Below are 12,846 nucleotides of genomic sequence, written 5' to 3' on the forward strand. Positions count from 1 at the left end.
GGTACAGTGGGTGCAAAAGGAGGCTTGGGGCAAGTGGCCCCAGATCTTTGGACACAGCAGAGCCCCGTGTCCAGTTGGCTTCCCAAGCATGGGGGGCTCAGTGGTGTTCCAAGTGCAGGGCCTCCTCTGAAAACTAGCCTTTCTGTGTAATGCCCTACATCCTCACACAGAACAATCTAATTTATTTTTAAATGCAGTACTAGCAATAAGAAGCATTCACTGCACATATTGCAGTTTCATCTTTTTAACCTGCAGCAGAGCACTGACATGCAAAATGATAGAAAATTTACGATATGATGGGGTATTGACTTTGTATGTTACCAGAGTACCTGGAGAAAAACAGCTTTTCCAACTACTTTCATCACACATGAGACTATGTGATTTCTTGACTTTATTTTACTGCTAGCAACTACCACTTGAAAGGCCATAATGATGTTTATTTATTTTTTTATATAAATATGATGTGATAAAAATATTAGACAAATTTAATTAATAACAGAGGAGAGGACAAATAAGTGTAAACATAGGCAAATAAACTTATTTCCTTAAATGATTCCTTTAAGCATACTAATATGTCAAGGAACAGCAATATGCATTTCAAAATGATGAAGTAAACCCTATTCACAAAAGAAGTGATTTGCTCTATGTACATGTTTACCTACAAGGGTGTGGTTACTATAATGTATGCCTGGCTGGCAAGCAGAGAGGCTTTTGTTCCATGCTTGCTTTTAAAAGTGTCCTCTGAGGGAGGTGCAGCTTTGCACCAGTTTGGCAGAGAATTCCATCTGTTCCTTCTCTCCCATTTTTGCTCTTGTAAATGCAAAGCAACTCTGGCAAAGTTTCTTAAGGTTCTATAGATATACCTGGCTGTACCTGAAAGCAGAGCTTAATCTATAAACTGTAGCAGTGTAGTTGACAGTAAACATGTGCGCATGGATTTAGCCATTTATTTGTGCAATGTACAACATAGCAAGGTCCTACAGACACCAACTGCTTACATTTAGCCTTTTTTCACTGTCATGCAGCTGGAAAGGCCTAGTTCCCCATTAAAGCAGTCTTTCTTCCCTCTTGTTCTATTGACTTGATAAATTGGAAGGAAATACAAGATGATTAACCCCAGCTTAAATAAAAACACAGACAGACTCTTGTCAAGTCCATTGTCTCTAAAATTCTTTTATTTCTTCTATTACTGGAAGATATGTAAAGGAGATTTGTCTACTTCTGTGGTTCTAACTCACTGGTTGCAGTCATTTCTTGCATGTTTTCTTTTAGATGTTAACCCATGATTAATTTCATTTTTTAGATTAGTGATGGACACTTACATTTCTCACACAAAGCCCTATTTCCCATGTACAAAAATATTATGTATTTCATATGATTATAACCTTGCCCCTTTCAGACCTTCTCCCATCATTTAACTGTCTGAATACTGTGGAGTCAATCTCTTCTTTTTCCACTCTCCTGCACACTTACTCTATGGCTGGGGCAGACTACTGTAGGCTAGCTACTAAAGCTTTTCGTTTTCACCATATCTGTTTTGCATCCTCAGGCCCTATGTCACTCCTTTCTGTATTAGTCAGTAGGAGGTGCCAAAATATTGGCAAGAAAAGCAATTTTTTCAGGCCAAGACAGAATTAATCACCTCCATTTCTGTATCTTGCAGCCCTTGTTACTCACTGCTGTTGAAGAGGTAGTCAAATTATGTTTGCAGTAAAGTTGTGTATACAAATACAGCAGTGCTCCTTCCTCTCTCCCTTGTGCCCATAAGGAAGGCAATGCCTTGTGCTGCCATTTTATTCCATTAAGTTACTCCTATATCACACTAAGCAAGACCAAGTGGTTGGAGAGGTGATTGCTATCACTTAGATAACTCTGAAGCAATCACTATGTTATTACTAAGTATTTGTGTCCAAGTTTGGGTGTGCAGTTTGAAAATGTGTTCACCAAATATTTTTTAACAATAATTCTTCAAACTGCATGTTTACTTGCACTGTTTTTTCAGTGCTGAAAATAACTTCTGTGACCTGCAAAAATATTTCCCAAGGTATCTTGTAAACATCAATTGACAATATCAAGGAACTTGTGGTTTAAGAGCTCAACCAAATAGGGAAAGAATAGTCAAAAGTATTGAAAAAGCTTGTGCTCATCTTCTTGAAGAGAGGGCATCTCAGCAGAGCTGGGTGCTTAGTTTTCTTTAGGGATTTGAGCCTTCATAGGGTTTACATGGCAAAATTAGCTGGAAAATTATCCTCGGTAGCCAATTATAAGATGGGGATGGTTTAGTGGACCCATAAAGAAAGTGATTAGAACACCATGTCTGTGGCCAGAGTGACTTGCTGGCAGTGCTTGGCTTTGGGTCCTCTGCTGTGCAGTAACTACAGAGATAAATTGTGAAAATGAAATCAGCTTTGAAAGACAGGTGTCAAAGTGGAATTTTCTGTGCTTTCCTTTACTTCTCCCTTTAGTGAAACCTGGTGAGTTATATAGAAAATGATACTTGGAAGACTCTTTCATACATTTCTTATTTAGATGACCTGTTCTTTTTCTGTGCACTCTCTCACACGTGTAAAAGAAGCCATTGACTTTTGCATTCACTCTTCCAGTGCTTTCATTACGTTCATCACTAATGACTGCACTTTTTGGATGATGGTGTTTCTATCCCTATTCTTTAATGTTTTATTACTTCTGTTTTGTGCTTCCCATATGTTTCCAGGGAGAATTCCCTTCTTTCTTTTACTTGTCTTGTTTCTGCTTGCTCTTTCTGTGTATGCCAATTAATAATGAAGGCTATGCCTGTGCTTCCCCTCCCTATGGCACAATGTGGTTTTCTCTAGCTCTCACTTTTTGTGAAAAGTAGGCCATCTACTGTTGCTTTCTAGTATGGATTACAGATCCCCCAGCAAATGGCCATGCCATGCATATAGCTCCAAACGGGACTTCACAAGTGCCTATTCTCCTGTTTATGGACACTTCTTATTTTGAAGTCATATTGTGATAAATTAGTTTCAACAGCAAACTGAAATCTTTTTTTTTTTTTTTTTTTTTTTTTTACTTTTTTGAATAGTAACCAATATAATTGGTTCATGTTCATCTGCCATAAACCACTTTTTGAAAAAATTTTGTAATCTAAATAATATTCAGTGTTCTGGTTTGCTAATCTAAAACTTTCCCTCAAATGAACATTTTTCTTAGTTATGCAACCTTTCCCCTTTCCCATCCCTACTGAAGTTAGAGTGCAAGAAATGACCACCTATTGATTTAGGCAGCTATTAGTGACAGTTTTTGTCAGTTTAGCACATCTTTGTTGTGGGTTTGGTTTTTTGGGGGGGGGTTGGTTTTTTTTTTTTTTTTTTTTTTTTTTTTTTTTTTTTTTTTTTTTTTTTTTCCAGTGTGGTTTTGAACAGAAAAGTGACTTTTAAAAATTGAATCTTGGTAGCACACATTCTCCATATGTCTTCTGAGTCATATCTGCATAGTACACTGATGAAAACAAGCTCTGGTGTTGTCAGCACTGTAAAACACAAAGAGCCTTGAAAGGGGAGCTGGTCCATCATCTGGCTATTATACCACCAGGTCTGCAGTTGGGTTCTGATTCCTCAGCTACTTTTGGAGATGATACTCTTTAAACTCTTTAGACTAGCAGAGAGGCAGTCTTCCACTGGGTGCAATTGCTGTGCAAAAGAAAAGGAAAAATAAAGTAGGTAAAGGTACTTTTACTATCTCTGAGAATTAAAAAATTAGGTAGACCCCTAGTGCTTTGTGGGTAGAAATATAAGACAAGTGGAGACAACTCACTTTTCTTAAAAAAAACAATTAGGGAACCAGCTAAATTGCTGAGGGGTTCATATGAATAAATAAAGCATCTGTCCTTACTGATCTGTCACTTGTCAGATGTAGTTTTAATTTGATAAGGAGGCCAATAACTGCTTATGGCCCTGCTCTCTGCTTAAATACAACTGGAGAGCCGGACTCAGGTCTTAGGGTGAGGCACTAGAACTCAGCAATGGCAACACACCAGCTAAGTGCCACTATGGAGCTGTGACAAATGACATTTCAATAGACACGTAGTAGCTATCTGATTACACTGGAAGGGGCATTAAAATTAACTTCAGATGCCCTAAATCTCAGTGTGGTAAGCTAACACATAGGCACAAATTCTCTCTTCCCAGGAGCCAGTGCCTTCTAGAGGTGGAGAATGAAGTTGAAGGCATTTACTCTGTGTTAGAAGAAATCTAAGTACAGAGGAGTTTGGACAGAACTGAGAAAGATTTTTAATGTTTCCAGTATAAATGATTAAGTATTCAATGACCATGCCTAAATGGTCCATCTTTGGTTTTCAGACTTAGCCAAATGAATGTCATGAGCTTATCACAGGAGCTGCTTCTTCAGACTGCATTAAACAGAGACATAAATCCCATACCAGTTCATACCATTCAAATTAAATACATTTGACTGAAGCAAATATGTATTAAACCTATTTTTACAGTATCAGAGGTTGCTTTGGTGTCAAATCATGTGATTTTTTTTTTAACCTCAGACTCTTCGCAAGAAATACAGTCAGTGTTGCTGTTTCTGTTAAATATACAGTTTCAGGTACTCCTGATAATAACAGACCAGCATTTTTTGTAGAAAAGTACTCACGTGATTTTGCTGAAACAATTTGGTTTTGCTCCTTACCTAAATTCTCATCTAAATGTTTCAGAAACAGCTGGACATTGTCAACATGGCCTGTACAGCCTCTATCTTCTGTAAATAGTAGGTAGATATGTAGAGCTTCTTCTAGCATCAGTCACTGAGATGGCAAGTGCTTCTCTGTGAAGTCTGTTTTGTTTAGCTGACATAACAGAAGCTGATCTGTAAGCAACTGTGCCAGGGAAGGATCATCTTGTCTGCACATTTCTTCCAGTCTCTGCCTTTGCTTCAGGATATTGAGGGCTGGTGATAATGCAGTAGAAATTATATCTTGCCAAAAAAAGCTTTGAAACTTTGCCCTATAAACCCTGGCCTTTTTTTTTTTTTTTAAATTTTTTTTTTTCCAGTAATAGTTCCTCTGGAATTCCCCAGTAAGAAGACATACTCTTAACCTTCCTAGTGACATTTTAGTTGTACTTGACAATCACACAGTTCATAAGTGTTTTGGCTAATATTCTAGCCCAACTGGCTATTTCTCTCCCTCTAGCACACAAAGATTGATATCCACCCTTCTAGTCTGTGTCAGACAAAGCTAGTATTATCAGAAAATCACCTTTTTTTTTCCACTGTCTTACTAAAGTGTCAGAATTCAGAGATTCTCATGCTTTTTTTACATGCTGCAAGCCACTCTAGAAATAGTGAGTTTTTCAGCAGTTTCTGAAGGCCTCAGGGCCATCCTGTCTTCTATTTTCAGCTTCCTCTCCAGGTTTTAGGGATTACCCTATATCTAGAAAAAATGTACCTTTTTTTTTTTTTTTTTGCTTGTAGTTAGCAATTCACTACTGTTTGAAAAGGCAGGCATGTCTGTTTACTCTAATCTTTAAGGTACTGGCCAGGCAAATGTAGTTCTGTTGGTTTTGACTTTCTCAAAGATCAATGGCCTGTAGAGTTCCCTGACCCTCTGGTGTCTCTGCTTTCTTCCACAGCATAAATATATTAAGATTTTTTTTTTCCCTCTAGCTGGGTGACAGGTTGGGATATCCATTGTTATCAAATCTTTCCACAAGCAAAGTTTTGGAGTAATTTACCCTAATACTGTATTAACAGAAATTTGTGGAAAGAGTGAGTCATAAAAGCTGCACATGATTTCATTTAAGAGAAGAAGGAAGGAAGGAAGGAAGGAAGGAAGGAAGGAAGGAAGGAAGGAAGGAAGGAAGGAAGGAAGGAAGGAAGGAAGGAAGGAAGGAAGGAAGAAAGAAAGAAAGAAAGAAAGAAAGAAAGAAAGAAAGAAAGAAAGAAAGAAAGAAAGAAAGAAAGAAAGAAAGAAAGAAAGAGAAAAGGAAAACGAAAGAGAAAGAGAAAGAGAAAGAGAAAGAGAAAGAGAAAGAGAAAGAGAAAGAGAAAGAGAAAGAGAAAGAGAAAGAGAAAGAGAAAGAGAAAGAGAAAGAGAAAGAGAAAGAAAGAGGACCATTTTACTTTTACGTGGAAAAGACCAGTACCATTCTTTGTGTTACAAGAAACATTTACAGGGAATTTGGTAAATTACACAATTATTTTTAATGGGTGTTGGAAAGGCCCTGTCATTCTGTATTCCTTTCCCTTCTGGTACAGATGACCTGACTGCACAGAATGACCTCAGGGTTACTGTAGTCAGCAGTGAAACTCACAAAAGATGCATTTGTAGAATAAATGTCTTCCACTGGTCTCATACCACAAAACAGCACAAAACCCACCAGCTGCTTCCCTTTGCATGAGGAAAATGCTGTCCACTTGCAGTGATCTTCTCCATGTTGAGAAATGAGATATGATCACTGCACCACTGCTGCATCACTCTTCAGTTTTTCTTCATTCTTGACACTTTCAAAAGATCCACATTCTGCAGATGTACCCTTTACTTCTGTAACAGCTGCATTGGTATGACACTACAGGTTAACAGACTGCAAACCTCCGTCTGTCCTGTGCAAGGCATCTCAACCAACAGCCCTAATGTGTTGTCTCCTCTGGAAGCTGCCCTTTCCCTTCCAGTTTTCCTGCTGAGCTACTGAGGGCAACACTGGCTTATTTTAACTTGGATTGATGATGAAGATGATTGTATACTAGCTCTGACAGTATAAATACCAAGTCTGTTTTAAAACTCCTTGTGCCTGCCACGAAGTAGGAAACCTGCTTTCCAGGGTTCATCACACTTAGTGACATAAGTAACAGCCTGAGAAGAATGGCTCTGCATGATCCTCCTGGGTGCTTTTTGTTCAGCACACAACTGAAAAATGATCCTTCCTCTGTCATTTCTTACATTTTGCATTTCTAGCACATCTGTGATCAGCATCATTCTTTAAGTACTGCCTATTTTTTTGATCACATCTGCTTGCTACACTTTTCTGTATTCTTTTAGTAACTGCAAATGCTTTTGTAGCGTCTGTCTCAAATAGTTTGTTAAATGGCCAACTTCGTATTTCTTAGGATCATCTCAGTGATGTTCCTTGAGTGCCAGTGGCATGTGACTAGAAAGCCATCCACCAATCCTTTTTAGAAATAACAATTACTAAGTTAGTCTAAAATTTAATTACTTTCACAGTTATATCTTAGCAAGCACTTTGCACTATCCCTTTGGCTGTGTTACTATCTCATAAAGTTTATTTCGACATTAAGCTATAGCTAAGTTTCTTGGTACTTTCAAGGCTTTCATATTTTATTTTCTTTTTTCCCCCCTCCCTCCTTGATTAGGAAAGCTATGATTGGCAAACCAATATTGTCTTTCTACACTTTTGCAAATTGATGGATCTCTCCCCCACATCTAACTGTCAGTATAAAAACTTGGTAGCTGCCTGTGAGAACTCCTTCTATTTTGGCTATTCTGTAGCTTCATCAGCATTTTAGTGCTTCAGAGTACTAATGCCAGACTTAGATTTTCATCTTTCCCAAAGCTAAGGTTGTTTATCTTGAAATTACACTGGAAAACAAGTGAAAGCAGAGTGAAATACGGCATGAAGCATATTCTTTTTGTTCCATCTGACTCATATTAATTTAGCTCTAACTATCCATTTGGGATAAAATTTATATAAATGACATATATTAATTATTTGTACTTCATCAGTTTAACTGAAAATGTTATTTTTAAACTATATCATTTTTCATAGAGACAAAACTCACTGGTGATACACAAATAGTACTATTAACTTGCCTTTAAATTTCCTAGCTACATACACTTCTTGATGTACTGAGTTAGTAAACTCTACAATCTGAAGCTCTTGGAGAAGTTACTAGATAATTATTAGAGATAATACATGGCTGACCTCAGTGTTTATTGATTAGCTGCTTCATTCCTGTATTGAGGTTTGGGCATAAAAACAACAGTTTTTGTCAAGCTCTATTAGACTGGCAAAGATGGAAAGTGAGCATAAGAAATCAGTGAGAGGAAGTAAAAGTATAAAGTAGTTTAAGGAACAGGTTGTTAGATATTGATAGAAAAAGATGTCTACAAATATAAGTATATACATCAATTTAGGCAGAATTCAGACTTACTCAGATGCAACCCTTAATCTGGTTCTTGAACAGGCTTTTTGTGTGTCATATTCCTGCTCCTGTTCGTAGCAGAGTCAAAAGAATTTTTCTATTCATCTAAATGAGAAAAGGACAAAGCCCAGAACACAACGCAACATGTGAAGGTCAGTCCCAGGTGTAATGACTGCAAGAGCAGTGGCCAGCAGAAATTCACACAGGCACAACTTCCTCAGGTGCTCAAGTGTAAACTTGGAGCTGCTGAGGTCACGTGACAGAGCTTAAGAGAAAAGGATTGCATGCTGCAATTGATGTGCTACACGATCTAAAACATATAATCTATCTTCAGGTCCAGCTTAAGGACTCTTGCAAGGGTTAATAACATTTCCATTCTTTAGAGGACATTGCAAAAGTTTAATGCATTAAAGTTCATGACAGTCACTGAAATTATTGTGATATAAATCAAATGGAAAATTGCTGAAGCAAAAGAATTCGGAGAGATATCTTTTAAGACTCTAAAAACTCTTTTAAAACAGTTTTTTTGGCTTCACTTTCTTTTTTTTTCCACATAGTGGAAGTCAACAGATACATAAATTTTTTTCTGATATCTACAGATTTTTATTGCACAGTATTTAGGCAATTTTCTAAAAGGAAAGTAGTATTTCTGCCTTTTTTAAAAGTCTTCCACATCTCTGGCCTGAGAAAGTTCAGCCTGTGTTCTTCTGTCAGGTACCAAGGTCTGTTTCATTCTGCAACACAATGCAACATGAAGGGTAATGGTACCACCTGCCACCCATCCATGTGAGACCTAACTAAATATGGTGGGACTTCCTTCATCTAGATCATTCCAAACTAATTTTTTTTCCTTTAAGCTTAACCACCATAAATGCCTAAACTATTTGTGAGAAAAACTTCCTTGTTGATTTTTAATATTCTTATCTCTCTGTTGAGGCTTGAGAGATTTCAAAACATGGGGAGGCCCTCTAACAAGGGCACATCTGATTCAGAAAAGAAAGCAAATAAAAATTTGCATGAAAATAATGTTCCTTTTAAACAGCAGAGACAAACATGCCATACAATAGTTGTTTCCTACTCTTACAAAACATCAGTTCTCAGAGCCTCCGTTACAAATGATAATGGCAATAGTAATGTGGGTCCTTATCTGAGACCTGCTGAAGTCAGTTAAGGGCCTTCCATTGATTGCAGGGAATATTAGATCAGGCCCTTTCAGAAGGTATTTTGGTCAACTCTTTTTCAACCGTTATTTCACATTGGAGAAATGGGGTTTATCTCCCTTCTGCACTCTGGGCCTCTATCAGCAGAGTGACATCCAAGTGAGGGATCCAAGCACAAGAAAAGTCCAGGCTGTCCCGGTGGTGAAGTACAGAGGGTGTGGTTTAAAGAGTCTCAACACAATGACACAATGAGAGAGAAAGGGAGAGTGAAACAAAATAAATCATAGAGCAAGACTGGAAGACAAAGAGGCAGAAAAGTATAAAAGCAGATTTTTCTTCAGCTTTTCTACCAAAAATAGTCCAGTCGTGTTAAGACGTGAACAGGTGGGAAAGTACAGCTTTGCAGCTTTAAAATTCTACATTGTTTTTCATCTGTAACACAAAAGAGAGTTTGAAAAAAGTGAAAAACGTTCCAGCAGGTTTTGGAGCAGGAAGGAAATCATGCCAAATTATTGCTGATGTTCAGTCTTTACAGGTGTGCTTTCTTCTTAACCTTGATGGGAAATCCCCACTTTTAATCTCCTACAATGTAGCAGAATGACTATAAGTAACTTCCTACCTGGTGTCCTTTTCTTCTGCTTTTCAAACCAGTGAGGCATCAGGAATTAAGACCCTGCAGGTTACGGCATATGGTTGAAATCATATCAGCTTGCACAGCATCTCTGGCAGTAGGGTTCTGGAGGCATGCTGGCAGCCCTGTGCAAGGAAATATTTAGCAGAGCAGGGGCCAGCTTGAGCTGTTTGTTATGGTTTGGTCTTCCTCTGAGTACTTGCCCCCACACTTCCCAGTAAAATTTTCTTACCTCTTGCAGGGTGTTGCATTTCAGTAGGGAAGTGTAGGTGTGAGGAGAATTTGTTCTGTATTATTTCAAAATAAAGATGATTCATGGGGAAAAAGACCTTTGACACCATATCCTATCATATCCTGTCACCATCATGCAAACAGAACTAGATACTAATACCACTGTTGCACATTTTATTGTTCAAAAAACCAAAATGACAAAAAATGAAAGGACAAGCATGACCCAAATGTATAATTTTCCTAAGATCATCAGATTCTTTTAAAATATTGAAAAATTATCAGAAGACACTGTTAAAACACAAATATTCCACAAGATTTTATTTAATTTTAAGTAGTTTGAATCTTATGACCACTATCAGCTTCCATATATTATTTTATTTTTCTTGTGCTATTTAATGTTTATTTGATTTGTATTTTAAGTTTTTAAAACTTTTACATTAGTGTTACTATGATATCTGTATTCTGTTAAACATTAGAGAGAAAAACAACACTTTATGCTTCTAAGTTGACAACATGTAGCAGAACCATTTCAATGTATAGTCTTTTGATACAGTTGCTTTTATGTTTTTCCAGAAACCTTTTGGATTTTTTTTTAAAGCATATTGCAATATTTTGACACTTTGCCCCAAATTTGAAAATGCAGTTTCTTCTTACCTAGCGCTAAGCTGATCATCAGCATCATTCTTTTCTCAGTTTTCATGGAGTGCATTTGAAATCAGATATTCTTGTCCATGCCCATTCCCACCCTGATCGCAGAGCCATAAAACCAACACAAGTCTTCTTCCCTGTGCATTCACCCAAGCACCTGGGACTAGAGATGAGACACAATTCCCCTCCTGTAGGAGCAGAGACTCTGGGATCCTGATAAACCTAGAGAGTTGGAAAAAAACAGGGCCACATCTTATTCCAATCTTTTTATTAAGATACGTCTTTTTTTTTTTTTTTTTTTTTTTTTTTTTTTTGTGATTTATTAATATAAAGGACAGAATGGGAGATGAATACATTTGTAATAATTTTGCAAGCATACACAAGAAAATATGTACCTCAGAATATTTGCTGCAATTTACATGTACATTGCTGCTTCTGTATGTGCAATGAAAACATAAAGAATGCCACCGTAATTTAGAAAATGTGAATTGTTGAAGAGATTATTACAAATAGACATAAATATTCCATTAATTTTATTTTTAATCATTATTGGTTTTCACTGTTTTTTGTGCTCGATAAAGTATTATAAATTAAATATTTGACTAGAGAAAATTAAGCAACAAGTCAGAACAAGCCTTGAGAAAAAAAGTTCATTCATTACTCTTGATCAATTCCCATATCTTTAGAATTTTACTGTGATGAGAGATATAATTAAACAATTTTCAACAAAGGCCTGATCCAAAACTTGTGAAAGGTAGTATGTACCATCACAATTTCATTAAAATTAATTGGCAAGTCTCCTTCATTAGAAGGAGCAAGATTTTGAGCATGGTAACTTGCCTGAGTTTTGAAAACTGAAGCTTTATGTTTTGAGATTAAAATTCCTGTTCATACAAGAACAGCCTATAAAAAGTAATGAATGGAAAGTAGGGTGGGAATCTTGAAGTGCTTGTTCAATTAAACAAGGAAAAAATAATGTTAATTACTGATTTTTGTAATACTTTGGCAAGAAATTGCAAAAATGGTCGATCATTTCAGTTTTCACATTCTGTATATTGATAAATTAAACTGATGTTCAGATTAAATATTAGAAAAATATTTTTTCACCAAAAGAGTGGTCAGGCACTGGAATAGATTGCCCAGGGAGGTGGTGGAGTCACTATCTCTGCAGGTGTTCAAGAGGTATCTGGATGTGGCACTTGGGGGTATGGTTTAGGGATGATTATGGTGGTGCTGGGTTGATGGTTGAACTAGATGATCTTGAATGTCTCTTCCAGCCTTGAGCATTCTGTAAACCGGCAGAGCGTTCTATACTAACTATTGCAGCTTTATCTATCATAGCATTAGCTAGAACCTCAAGGCCTAAATTAAATCTTGCCACATACTGAAAACAAAGTATATTTCAGAATACAACAGAGTATTTCAGTTTGAAAAAAAAATCAAATATTTAACTTCTCCTGCTGGTTTGTGATGAAACGAAGTGTTGATATCTCAAAGCTGTTCAGGGAGTGACACTAAGTTGCACACTGGTGGCCACTTTCTGCAGTCACTTGCATGGCTTACCACTCCTTTGTCTTGCAGTCAGTGGAAATTTTGCCATTGAGTAAAATAGGATGGCAGCATTTCTCTTCACCTCACCACCACCTTTTTCCTCTTGCATCCCCACAACTCTCTAATTTTATATGGCTGAAGCCATTTAATCTCTGACAGACCATTGTGGGCTCAGTCCAGCTGATTATGTGCCACATGGACTTTTTGCGATCAAAGTGCCTCCATTTCAGGGAGAGCTGTCTAATCGCAATGCCTCTCACAGCCCCATTTCTCTGTGATCAAAGTCTGTTCCTCTGATGTGATTTTGAGCTAATTGTGACCAGCTAGGAGGAAGGAGAAAAGAGGAAGGACGTTGGTGCGGTTATGGTGTTAGCCAGAGCCTCTGGGGATGAAGGTGTGTTTTCCTGTTCTGCCACAAATGACTGTCGTGGCTTCAGGCAAATGACTCGAGGTAGTATACAGGTCCCTAAAATGTTGCTT

General features: G+C 37.3%; 1 long non-coding RNA gene across 1 annotated transcript; it reads right to left on the reverse strand.

Annotated features, from left to right (window-relative positions):
• Window positions 1-1,160: 1,160 nt before the first annotated feature.
• On the reverse strand, window positions 1,161-11,062 carry LOC136287731 (uncharacterized). Its single transcript, XR_010720284.1, has 3 exons — window positions 10,822-11,062; window positions 9,925-10,061; window positions 1,161-3,671 (listed from the first exon to the last, which is right to left on the reverse strand). It is a non-coding gene; the product is annotated as an uncharacterized lncRNA (long non-coding RNA).
• Between the last annotated feature and the right edge of the window lie 1,784 nt (window positions 11,063-12,846).

This window comes from Chamaea fasciata, unplaced genomic scaffold (assembly GCF_029207755.1).
Source record: "Chamaea fasciata isolate MVZ Bird 193981 ecotype frontalis unplaced genomic scaffold, bChaFas1.0.hap1 SCAF_3, whole genome shotgun sequence".
NCBI classification, from domain to species: Eukaryota; Metazoa; Chordata; class Aves; order Passeriformes; family Sylviidae; genus Chamaea; species Chamaea fasciata.